Below are 12,423 nucleotides of genomic sequence, written 5' to 3'. Positions count from 1 at the left end.
TTTTCGACACTAAGACACTAATTAATCAACTAGGTACCAATTTTTGGGCGTATTGAGGGTGCTAATCCTTCCTCATGCGTAACCGACTCCCGAACTCATTTTCTGATTTTCGTAGACCAAAAATTATCGTTTTAGTAAATCTTAATTTTTATTAAAATGGTTAATTTAAGGTGACCCGATCACACCTCATCAAAAAGGATTGGTGGCGACTCCCTCTATTCGTTTTCATTTTTCAAAATCTAAGTCGATTCTCATTTTTTTCAAAAAAATGGTTACGACAGTTAGTGTATTGATATTTAATTATTTTAATTTCCGTAGCTAATGTTGTCTCGGGAAATCTCATAGCAAGGAAATGACAAAGACAATGGGAGTTAGCTCGGAAATTAAGGTTTGTATTTCTATAATCCGAACTTAGTTATTAATTGTTATATTTTATTTAAAGTATATGGCAAATGTTAAGGTAAAAATTATTGTGTTTTATGATTGAAATGGATTAATTGGTATATGTTGAAATTATTGAACTTATATGAATATATGTGATTGATGTGGTATTGAATATGAATGTATGTTATATTGAAAAATATATTGATTTGGGAAATAATGAAATTGATAGAAAAATGTGATTATTGTGAAATTGAATATTTATTAGTGAAAAGTGAATGGAATTATATTGAATTGAAAATATATAGTTAATTAATTAAAATATGAATTAATTGAAAACTGAAAAGTGAATTAAATACCCTATTAACTAGTCGAGCTAGTCGGATATAGTTGGCATGCCATAGAATATGGAAGAGTACGGGTTTGTGACTAAAATAGTACAGACACACATATATAACCCTAAAACTTTATTTAAAGAATTAAAACCCAAAATTTTATCAGGAATATCAAAGATTCAACATAATATATAATTAAAATATCAAATCCATAAAATTAAAAAATAAAAACAAATCAATCCAAAAATAATAAAGAATCAATTCATTTTCAATGATTTAACATGACAAAGTTCTTATACCACTTGTTAGAATTTTAAATAATATCTAATATAAAATTAGAACTGTAAACCAGGATCTATCATGTCAAATCATCAAGAATAAATAAATAACAGAACTAGATGCGAAAGCGTACTTGAATCTATGAATTCCTTGAAATTATCTGGATCTTGGGGTTTTGATCTTCCAAATTAGCACACAAGAAGTTTAGAGAATATTTGCTCTCTCTTTCCTAATGATGGAATATTAGAAAAGATATCTTGTTATAATTTGGGGACCATAACCCTAATATTTATAACATTGGCATATTAGTTCTAATCAAATTCTAATTAGCCCATCATTAATTAGAATTTGATTAGAACTCAATTACTAGAGTATCTACACATATTTGACTCATATTTTATTTAATAATTAAAGCCCAATAAAATTTTAACCAAATTAGATCACTTTTAATTTAGGCTAACCTATCATGATGGTAAATAATAACATGTAATTACCCTTATTATATATGTGATGCCCATATTTTCCAACACCATCCTCTTCTGTTTCTCCCTTTATTTTCCTCCCTTATTTATTTCTTTTAACGTAATTTTTTCATGTTTTCAATTTGTTAAAACTATTCCCTATACTTTTATTTTTTGAACAATTTAATTTTTCGAGTGAGGCGAGCTTGTAGACTAATTTTAACAAATGGAAAATATAGAAAATTTACGTTAAAGGAAATGGAGAAAGGTGGAAAACAGAGGGAGAAGCAGAAGAGAATGGAAAAAAAAGAAAAAAAAGTTAAAATAACATAAAGAAAAAATAAAATTGCTCAAAATGAAAAAAATATGGGTCTGATTGTATAAATTAACTTAAAATTTTTGTTTGAAATGATAATTTAATATGTCACGTCAACTTACCATTTCACTGTTAACGATAATTAACGACTCAGTGACTAAAATATTACACACACACACATATATAACTTTTTCATTTACCATTTGAATTAAAATAATTTTGAATTTTTGTTTGAAACTATCTATACGGGTTTTTTACTAATTTAATACAAAAAAAACACCAAAATAACACAAACATAAAATTGTGTACTAAAATGGTACATGTAGGGTGGCACAGGCGACACCCACTCCCCTAAACCCTCTATTTAAGCTATCAGTGTTAAACGAAGGCACACACCAGCAAAAAAAAAAATTGCGGAAGAAGAGAGGGAGAAGAGAAGAAAGAAAGAAAAAATATTTTTTCCAGTAAAAAAAAATTATAGAAGAAGAGAGGGAAAAGAGAAGAAAGAAAAGGTATATTCTTTTTTGTTATTTTTAAATAGAATAGATTATGATAAGAAAAAATTATTTGTTAGTATTATATAGTTTGTTTAGTGTTACTTTTATGTTTTGTTTTAAAAGTTATTTTGTTTATTATGATTTTTTAGTAAGTTTTATATTTAGATTAATTATGTGTTTATTGTGAATTTTGTGTTTTAAATTTTTCAATATATTTGAAAGTTTTTATTTTAGTAAAACTATTATAAAGTAATAGTTAATTAGTGATAACAACTGAAAATATTTCTGTTATACATATTGTTAGAAATTGCAACATATTTGGTATTGCCTGATGAGATAATAACTTTAGCACAAAGGGAGAAAGTTGATAAGATGATGAGAGAAGTGCAAGATTACAGAATGAAACCAGAAGAAGACATTGTTCAACACCTTATTACCGTAAATCGAAAGATGCAAAAAGTGTTGTGGAAGGGTCATGAAATGATTAGAAAGAATAAAGTGCAATACTGAACCTTTAGAGGGACATTAATAAAATGGGAGCATCAAATCATTTTAGACGAAATTTGGAAGACACCGGTACCACAAACCTATTGGAATCCAGTTATAAACTTCGCGAAGTTTATAATCTCTTATGGAGCAAGGAAAATAGCGGGACAAAGTATAGGTTCACTAAAGTTGACTGAGAAGCAAAATGTGTTTGACAAACCATGGATAGATAAATTAGTTGTTAGGAAATTACTAAGAGAACTTGTATATTCAATACTCGTTGTAGCGACGTAAAATTTAGCTTGGTCGCTAATTGTGGTGATTTAGTGCAAATTTAAAAATTGAAGTTTGATTTTGAAATAAAGAGGGAGTCGCCACCGATCTTTTTTAGGTGTGATCGAACACATAATAAATCATCTTTTTGAAAAGAAAATTTATTCTCGAACAAAACGAAGGCTAAATTTAGGTCTACGTAAAAACCAAGGTAAAGTAAGGTTCGGGAGTCGGTTACGCGCGAGGGAGGTATTAGCACCCTCGCAACGCCCAAAATTGGCATATTGTAAAACACGTGTTGTCTTGATTTTTCAAAAATATGAGTTCAATGTAAAATTTAGTCGTGATCCGATTGCAAATGAGGATTTTTTAGTTTTTTCGGTTTTTTAGAAGGGTGTTCCGTCTTTAACACGAGCCGACAAATTTCATCCAACATAGCGATGGAATCTATGGCTTAATGTTTAATCGGTGCATTGCCTTATTTATTAAAATTAATTAGAAGACAAGAGTAAGATTTTCGAACTAATGCAAAGCAAATTGATAAAAATAAATAAATGACAGAACTAGAAACATATTGAAGCAAATATAAGTGTGACAAACATGCTAAAAACAATAAAGATATACGCAATATTAAACGTAATACTAGAATTAAACATGAAATGGAAACAACGAATACATATATATGATAATGATATTAAGAATATGTACGTAGAACATATATATGTAAATAATAATAGTATTAGAAATATGCTATATAATATTCGAAATATGTACATGGTACATATAAAAATACAACATTTAGAAGGTATATACATACACATAATAAATGAAAATACGTATACAATACAATGTTAAAACACTTATATAATATATACATACATAATTATAATGTTGAAAGAAAACATAATAATATTAATAACAATACTAATATAAAGATATGCCTATATATATATTAAAGATATATACATGTATAATAAAATACATGAATAATATGATATAAAAAAACATATACGTAATACATATAATAAAAATAATAATACATATAATACACATAGTATAAGAATATAAGAGTATTAAAAACATTTACATAATAGTATAAAAAATACATACATAATGCAAAGTTAAAAATAATATATAAAATATATATACATAATATCTATTAAAAGAATATATACGTAATATATATATACGCAGGTATTAAAAATAATAATGATATTAAAAAATAATTATCAACAACGTTACATAAAAGTATATATATGAATGTTAAAATATTTATTGAAACTAAAACTAATACTAATAGTTGTAAAACTAATAATATAATATAATATAAAAATAGGTAATTAATAACACTATGATATGAATACGTATATATGCATATAAAAAATGCATGCCCAAAATTCAATAATAATAATGGTACGAAACACACATAAATAAATAAAATATAATAATAATATTAAAATAAAGTAAATAAAAGATACTACATAGATATATATACAATAATATAAAAAAATATACATAAGGTCGTATAAAATATATAACTATGACACTAAAGTATATACATGATATATATGAAAAGATAATATACCATTAGAAATACATATTAGAAATGTCTCTACATACTATGGGATTAAAAAATATACATAAAAAAAATAAGTAATGAATAAATATAATGAAAATAGTAAATATAAAAGTAAAAAGGGAGAAAATATAATATATAAACAAAAAAACCTAGGTATAATAATGATATAAAGAAAATAAAACAATAATATGTTAAAAATAAATTATAATAATGTACAATAGTAAAAAACATGTCTATACGTATATAATAAGATATATATTAATAATAATAATAAGGATAATATAAAATATATACATGAAGTAATATAAAAAATATATAACTAGTAATATAAGAAATAAGAAATATATACATGATATATACATAAACATATACGATATATATACATTGGAAATGATAATAATAATAATAATAATAAATTTAATACAATACATAAATACGTACATGTATATACATATATAAATATTAAGTGAAAATCAATACTAGTACTAATAATATTATTAATAAGTATAATAATAATAATAGTATGTTAATAACAGCAATAATATATAAAATAATAATATGGTAAAATAATAATAATGTATTAATAAGAATGATAATAATAAAATAAGATTATAATAATAGTATTATAAAAAAAAGACATGAAAGAAATAGTAATAATAATAATAATATTCAGATACAAAAGTTACTATAATAATAAAAATATAAAAATAAAGTAATAAAACATTACTACATATATATACGTACATAAAGTATACACTAATACATAATAATAATAATAATAATAATAATAATAATAATAAATATAGTAGTGAAATATAAAAGAAAGGGCACAACTGAAACAGAACAGAAATGAGGGGCAAATTCGAAAACAAATATATAAAAGAAAAGGACTAATTGGAACACGCCAAAACAAGGGAGGGATTAAAAGTGAAAATATCCCGTCCTCTCAAAACGCAGCGTTTAGTGCGGTATCAAATTAAAAACGCGCTTAAATTTTAGGCCAATTTAAAAGAAATGAAAATCTGATTGCAAAAGTTTGGAAAAGTGGAAGGGTCATTCGCGCAATTAGATCCTTCCGCAAAAACACGCGGATCCTCCTGGCGGTCGGGTTGAATCGGATTGGCCCAGGGCAAAACAACGTCGTTTTGTGCCCTGGGCCTTTGAACTAAAACGGCGTCGTTTCACGGGTGTATAAAACAAAAAAAAATTTCAAAAATTTCATTTTTTCTGCGTTTCTAAAAAAAACAAATTGAGAGCTCTCCCCTCCCTCAGCTCTTGCGATTTCAGGTGGGATTCCGGCGCCCTCCTTCGCCACCGACGACCGGCACGCGGTGGCCGGAAGTCCAAAAGGTAACCCTTTTTATAATATATATATATTTATGTGTATAAAAAGAAAGAAATAAAAACGAAAAAAGAAAGAAATAAAAAAATTTCGAAAGAAGAAAAAAAAGAAAATGATGCCAATCACCTTGTGTTGTTTCTTTATTTTTATTCTTGCTTTTGATTGTCTTCTGTTTTGGTCTTATTCTCTGCTTTGGTGATCTGAAATCACTTGTTTTTGTGTTCGAAAATTTAGTATATGTGTTATCTTTTTTTGTTGAATCCTTTTTCTTTTTAGTTCGAAGGAAAAAAAATTCCTCTATACATTGGTTTTCATTCGGCTTTTAAAGCCGATTTTGTTACACTGTATTCCTATTTTGCTGCTGTTGCGTGTTTGATGTGCAGGTGGTGGTTGGCGACGGTGGAGCAGGTGGTGGTAGAAGCATGGGCGATGGGACATTGCGGTGCTGGAGTGCTCAGAAGGTGGCTAGGGTTTCAGCTTTTCTGAAACCCTAGTTAGGCCAATGGGTTAATTGGGCTTGGGTTTTGAAATTGGGTTTTAATGAGTGTTGGGTTTAGTTATAATGTATTTGGGTTTTAGGTGTTAGTGGGTCTTGGGTTTAATTTTAAGTATTTGGGCTTTGGGTTATTGGGTTTATGTTGTAAACGGGTTTGGGTAAGGGTTGGCTGATGGGTTGTTAGTTTAGGGGTTTGAAATTGGGCCAAAATTGGCCTGTAACACTCGTTATAAAGATTGAAGAGCCAGAAGATCCCGAGGAATTTCCAAATTGGATTGTATAAGATGAATATGAAGAGAATCAAGAATTTCTAAATTGGATTGTAGAGAATTTCCCAAATGAAGATACAGGATCGAAGATGGAAGAAAACGTAGAACTTAATTTAAGTGGTTAAATGTAAAGATAAATGTTGTTCATGTACAAAATGGGAACTGAAAAAGTCTGAACTTATGAATGAAAAAAATTGCATATTGATTAATTAATTTTTTATTTAAGTAATTTATTTGCTGTTCGAAATTGTTTTCAGAAATTTTGTTTATTTTTTAACAGATTGAGTATTGAAAATGAATAATCAGTTTTTCATATGCGTTTATTTCGATGGAATCATCTTGACAACAACCGTTAGATGCATATTTGAATGTTGGCAACAAATAGCATGAGATTTAATAGAAATGTCTCATTGGATGATATGAAGGGAAGGATTAACGCAAAAATTGTTAAACGTTGTGGGAGAAGGATCTCAAAACTTTTCTACAAGTTTTTAGTTTCGACAGATCTCATCAAATTTACCGAAATGGAACTTGTAGACGATGAAGACGTGGAGACAATGATTGCTCTTTACTATGGTAATGGGAGTGACAAAAATGCACCGATTCACTTATTTGCTGAGTTAGCCAGTATGGAGCAAAATGAAGATCTCACTACATATGGTGAAGAACATGGAGCTCAATAACCGTACATGGTGGCTCCAATATCATATATTGATAGTGAATCAACTATGCGTGGGATCGATATCGATCTTAATGTTACACCCAATATTGATGTGGTTGGTGATGGTGGATATGATAGTAGTGATCCTTGTGATCAAGAGGTCGATAGTGATAGTGATCATGATGTGGACTATGTCCCCGATGATATTGACGATGAAGACGTGAATTACGATGGAAATATTAACGCGTCTTCGATTAGGAACTAGATGCGGCATATTATGATACACAATAATCCTGGGCCATACATGTCGCTCATAGACCCCGACATTGCACATGTAACTGAGTTCCTGGAGTACCCTGAAATATTTCCTGCTCACCAGCTGGCCGTAAATTCTGATCCTGAGGAGTTGTTCGTAGGCCAGAGATTTGAAAGTAATGAAAAGTGCGTATTTGCTATTAAGCGGTATAGCATGAATATATCAGTGGATTACAAAGTTGCAGTGTCTAAACCGACATTATATATTGGGGAGTGTTGGAAGTCGGCGGAAGGCTACAATTGGTGGGTACGAGTTGTATTTATTCAAAATTCGCAGATGTGGGAGATATGCAAATTTGTTGGGCCTCACACATGCACATCAACACGTATGACAGAAGATCATCGAAAACTTAATTCCAAAACTATTTGTATGTGAATTATGCCAATGGTGAAGGACATGCCGACCATCAAGTTTCGATACGGATTGTCAAAATGCAGGCACGATTTTAGTATTGCGTATCATATCAAAAGGCGTGGATAGCTAAACAGATGGCAATGAAGTAATTGTATGGGGATTTCGATGCATCATATAACAAGCTACAGGGATGGATAGCCGTTATGCGGGAGTACGTACTGAGGACTGTCATTGAGTTACAGACAGGACCTTAAAACGGCCCAGATGACCAACTACAGCAGAAAAAAAAATTTCATCTAATGTTCTAAACGTTTGATCCATGTGTGTAGGCATTTCCCCACTGCAAGCCATTTGTGCAAGTGGATGGGACCTGGCTATATGGAAAATATATACAGATCCTACTCCTTACGATTGCTCATGACGACAATAAGAACATGCTCCCGATATCATTTTCCATCATAAATAAGGAGAACATGGAATCTTGATAATTCTTCCTTACCAACCTGCGGAGGTATGTTATTAGCAATGATAATATTTGCATCATCTCCGATAGACGGAAATGATTAATTACCCCAATTAGACATACCTATGTGCCATGGAGATCCGTTTACTGCATCCGTCACATTGCGGCTAACTTCAATCAAGATTATAAGAATGCAGACTAGAAAAGACAAGTAGTGAAAATGAGTAAAGGATAACTTTATCTTTTCAATGTAAGTTGTAATGTTTTATGTTATCGAGTTATTGTAACTTATCTTTTCTTAATACATATACAGCGTACGAGTTAGAGCCATATATTTTCCGCCAAAGAATGACGAGACTTAAGAGTAACATGAAATGTCAAACGAACACATCTTTCCAACAGTAGTTGGGTACAATGGAGTCGTGATAATGGGTTCAAAAGTTTTACGAGGGCTTTCGTTATGGTCAATGTAATGCCCCAAAAAATTACTTTTTTGGCTTTTGTTAATTTTGACATACAACATTGTATCTACTTCAGTGGTTAAGTGTTTTGGGTCTGTGTGTGAGGTCCCAAGTTCAAGCCTTGACTTGGGAAAATTTTGGTATGTTTATGAATAAAGCCTTAATTGGGTTCAATAGGCTTATATTTGATTATTTGTGAAATGCTAACAGAATGGGTCTGGTGGTCTAGTGGTTAAGAGAAGTGTTGGTATGCTTGAAGTTTGGTGTTCGAATCTCTGCGTGTGCAAAGGGGATAATTTTTGCTATCGGTTTTGGTAGGAGTTTGAGTTAGTGTGGATTCTAAGTAGTTGGGTGTAGTGGCGAGTCAGGTGGAGAGATCTTAGGAGTGAATTAGGGGATGTTGGGGATCATCTAAGAATTTGATTTTTATTTTATTATGTATTTCGAAATTCCTAAATTTTTCCCTCTTTCTTCTAATGTCAATTTCACTACTCCCCTACCGTAATTCTACTCATTTTTCCTCTTTTGATCTTTGTTTCATTTTCTCCCACATATCTTTGTTTTTCTTTTTATTTTCTTTACCATTAACTCGTTTGGTTTTTACAACGTCAGCATGCTCGGTAAGTTTTGGGTTTTTGCTTAAGCATTGATGTTTTTAGACTAAGTGTTGATGAAGGGTTGTTTTGTTGTTTTCGTTAGGCGACAGTAACCTGTTGGTGCGCCATAGTGATTAGAGCGTTAAGAATTTCGGTTCATTGACGGTAAATACATGTTAGCACTAGCTGATTCGGTGAGTTGTTCGTAGTGTTATAATCTCGATTCAAGTTTTGTATATTTCTAAAATCAGAATTGGATTATCGAATTTTAGGTTCTAGAGTGCTTGGAATTGGTTTAGCTTCAAACGAAACCAGGTGTGTACATGAAAACGCAGAAAATGAGGTTTCAGCTAAAGCTAAAAACCATTCTGTCAATGTCACACGGCCGTGTGGTAGGTTGTGTGCCATAACACGGGCGTGTGGTCGACGAGGCCAAGCCATACGCACCAGACACGGTCATGTGATCACTGGTAGGCCGTGTGCAACATACGAGCTCGACTGATTTGGGTGTAGGATTCTGGGTCAGGCCGTGTGGGTCAAATTGAACCGTGTGGAAAACATGAGCGTGTGAGCCCACACGGGCAAACAACATGGGCGTGTGGGCCCATTTCCACTAATTTGTTGCCAAGGTTACACGGGTCGCCTAAGACGACTATGAACCCACTGTAAGGTCGGTAAGCTTACCTAGACCCCTAATTAACTGAAATGACCATATGTCTGATTTATTTGTATATATGTTATCGAGCATGATGATGTTGTACTGAACTGATATAATATGTTACCATGTTATAGCATGACATAACTGTATATTGCATTACATTGGGTTGGGGGTTAATATTGTTCGGAAGAAGTGTATTGAAAGGCTTCGAGCCTAATTTATTGGCAGCTCAGTTGCAAATTACTGTCTAGTGTAGCATTTGGTACTTTTTGGAGTGTAGGGATGGGTGAGTTGATTATATCCCTACAGAGAGTGCAGGGTTAGACGAAGATAGTGTGTAAAGGCTGGCTACGTAGGATTTTGTGACTGCATATCTGTTACTGCTACTAATACATTGATGGGCTAAGACCCAACTGCATGTCTGATTCTGTACTGAGATGGGATAAGGCCAAACTGAAATCGATACTATTACTGAAATAGGGCTTACGCCCAGACTGTAATCATATGCATACTTTCTGTTTGTTTATATGGGGATTACACACTGAGTTTACGTAAACTCACCCCTTCGGTTAAATCTGTACAAGTAATCCCCAGACTTGACGGATTGGCGCAGCGAAGGACTCAATGGCGGCCACACGACCTCTTTGACACAATTTCGCACTTATTTATGATTTTAGATTTTATTTGGGTGTTTTATTGTAAATACGGCCTCTATGAATTTTTATTTTAGTTTGGGATTTTTTTTGGTTATGGTTATAACTGCTAGAATTAGGAAAACTCAAGTTTTCAAAAGAAAAAAACATTTTAACAAAATACTCACAAAAGCGCAAACCGTTTTTAAAGCTTTCACATTGAATAAACGTTTTGAAAACTTTCGACTGATTAAACAATACGGTTGTAGAAATAATAAGTAATAATGAAAAGTTTCTAAACGGAAATTATTTAAAGCAAAGTTACGGTTTTCAAACACACTGCCATGTGACATCGCTTGATCCGGCCATAACGTCTAGGCCGAGTATGGGGTGTTACAGTCAAATGACCACAAACTTAGTGAAGAGGGTCAACACTGTGTTATTGAAAACACGACATCTTTTGATTTCATCTGTCTTCTTGGCTACATTCTACAGGTTGGCTACCTTGATGCCAGGAATGGGTTAGCAACAAGTCAACCAGATGGAGGTGGGACATGTGTTTGTCGAAGATGTCAGGGATGTAATGGTTGCAAACCGTCGGATGGCGAAGTTGATGAATGTAGAAATATATTCACGATGCCTTAAAATGTTTCGAGTTATGGAGACTATAGGTCGTCGACCCGATATACCACCTAGGCCCTATAGAGTTGATCTCCAGAACAGACGGTGCGATTGCAGGAGGTTCCAAACACTTCATTATTCATGTGCGCATATCATGGCAGCATGTGCTAAAGTGAACCTTAATATTGAACAATTTTTCAATGATGTGTACACACTCAAGCGCACGTTGCGTGTCTGGGAAAATGAGTTCATCATCCTGTCTAACCTGTTTACGTGGGAGGTGCCTCCAACAACTTTCGAGCTTGCCCCAAACAGAGGGCTACTCAGGAATCCGAGAGGTCGTCCGCAATCATCCAGAATCTATAATGAAATGGACATTAGGGAGAAATCTGATGGTAAGTGTTGTGGATTATGCAGGTTAGCTGGCCATAATCAAAGTAAATGCCCGCAACAAAACAATCATGTTGGACAATCGTCATGATCGGGTAAGAATTGAGCTTATGTTGTAATGTATTTAATTTATATAAAAAAATCATATTGCAAAGTTTGTTCCAATTAGATTAATGTTGTAATGTATTTAATTTATATTACAAGATTAAGTTTGTTACAAGTTTTAGTGTTTTCATGTTCAAAATGTCCAAATTAATCTAATTTACGTTATGGTCAAATTTTGTTCCAATTTTTAAAGTTCCAATTAATCTAATTAAATATATACAAAAAAGTACAAACTTTTTAATATCAAAACCCAAGAAACCCCTAAAATTGATGGTTCGATAGTATGGTCTTAGGGGTATATTTCTGTGGAGGTCGACATTCACGTTGTGGGTGATTGCGACGACCAACATCCTCTTCAGTCGTAGGTGAGGGGGTTTGAGACATGGAAGAAAAATCATATGGCTCGAATGGCATCGATGAACTTGAGCCGGGAGGAGTGCTATGCTGTGGTG

Source organism: Gossypium hirsutum, chromosome A05 (assembly GCF_007990345.1).
Source record: "Gossypium hirsutum isolate 1008001.06 chromosome A05, Gossypium_hirsutum_v2.1, whole genome shotgun sequence".
Taxonomy (NCBI): domain Eukaryota; kingdom Viridiplantae; phylum Streptophyta; class Magnoliopsida; order Malvales; family Malvaceae; genus Gossypium; species Gossypium hirsutum.
The sequence above is the reverse complement of the archived record's forward strand: the minus strand, read 5'-3'. Positions refer to the sequence as shown.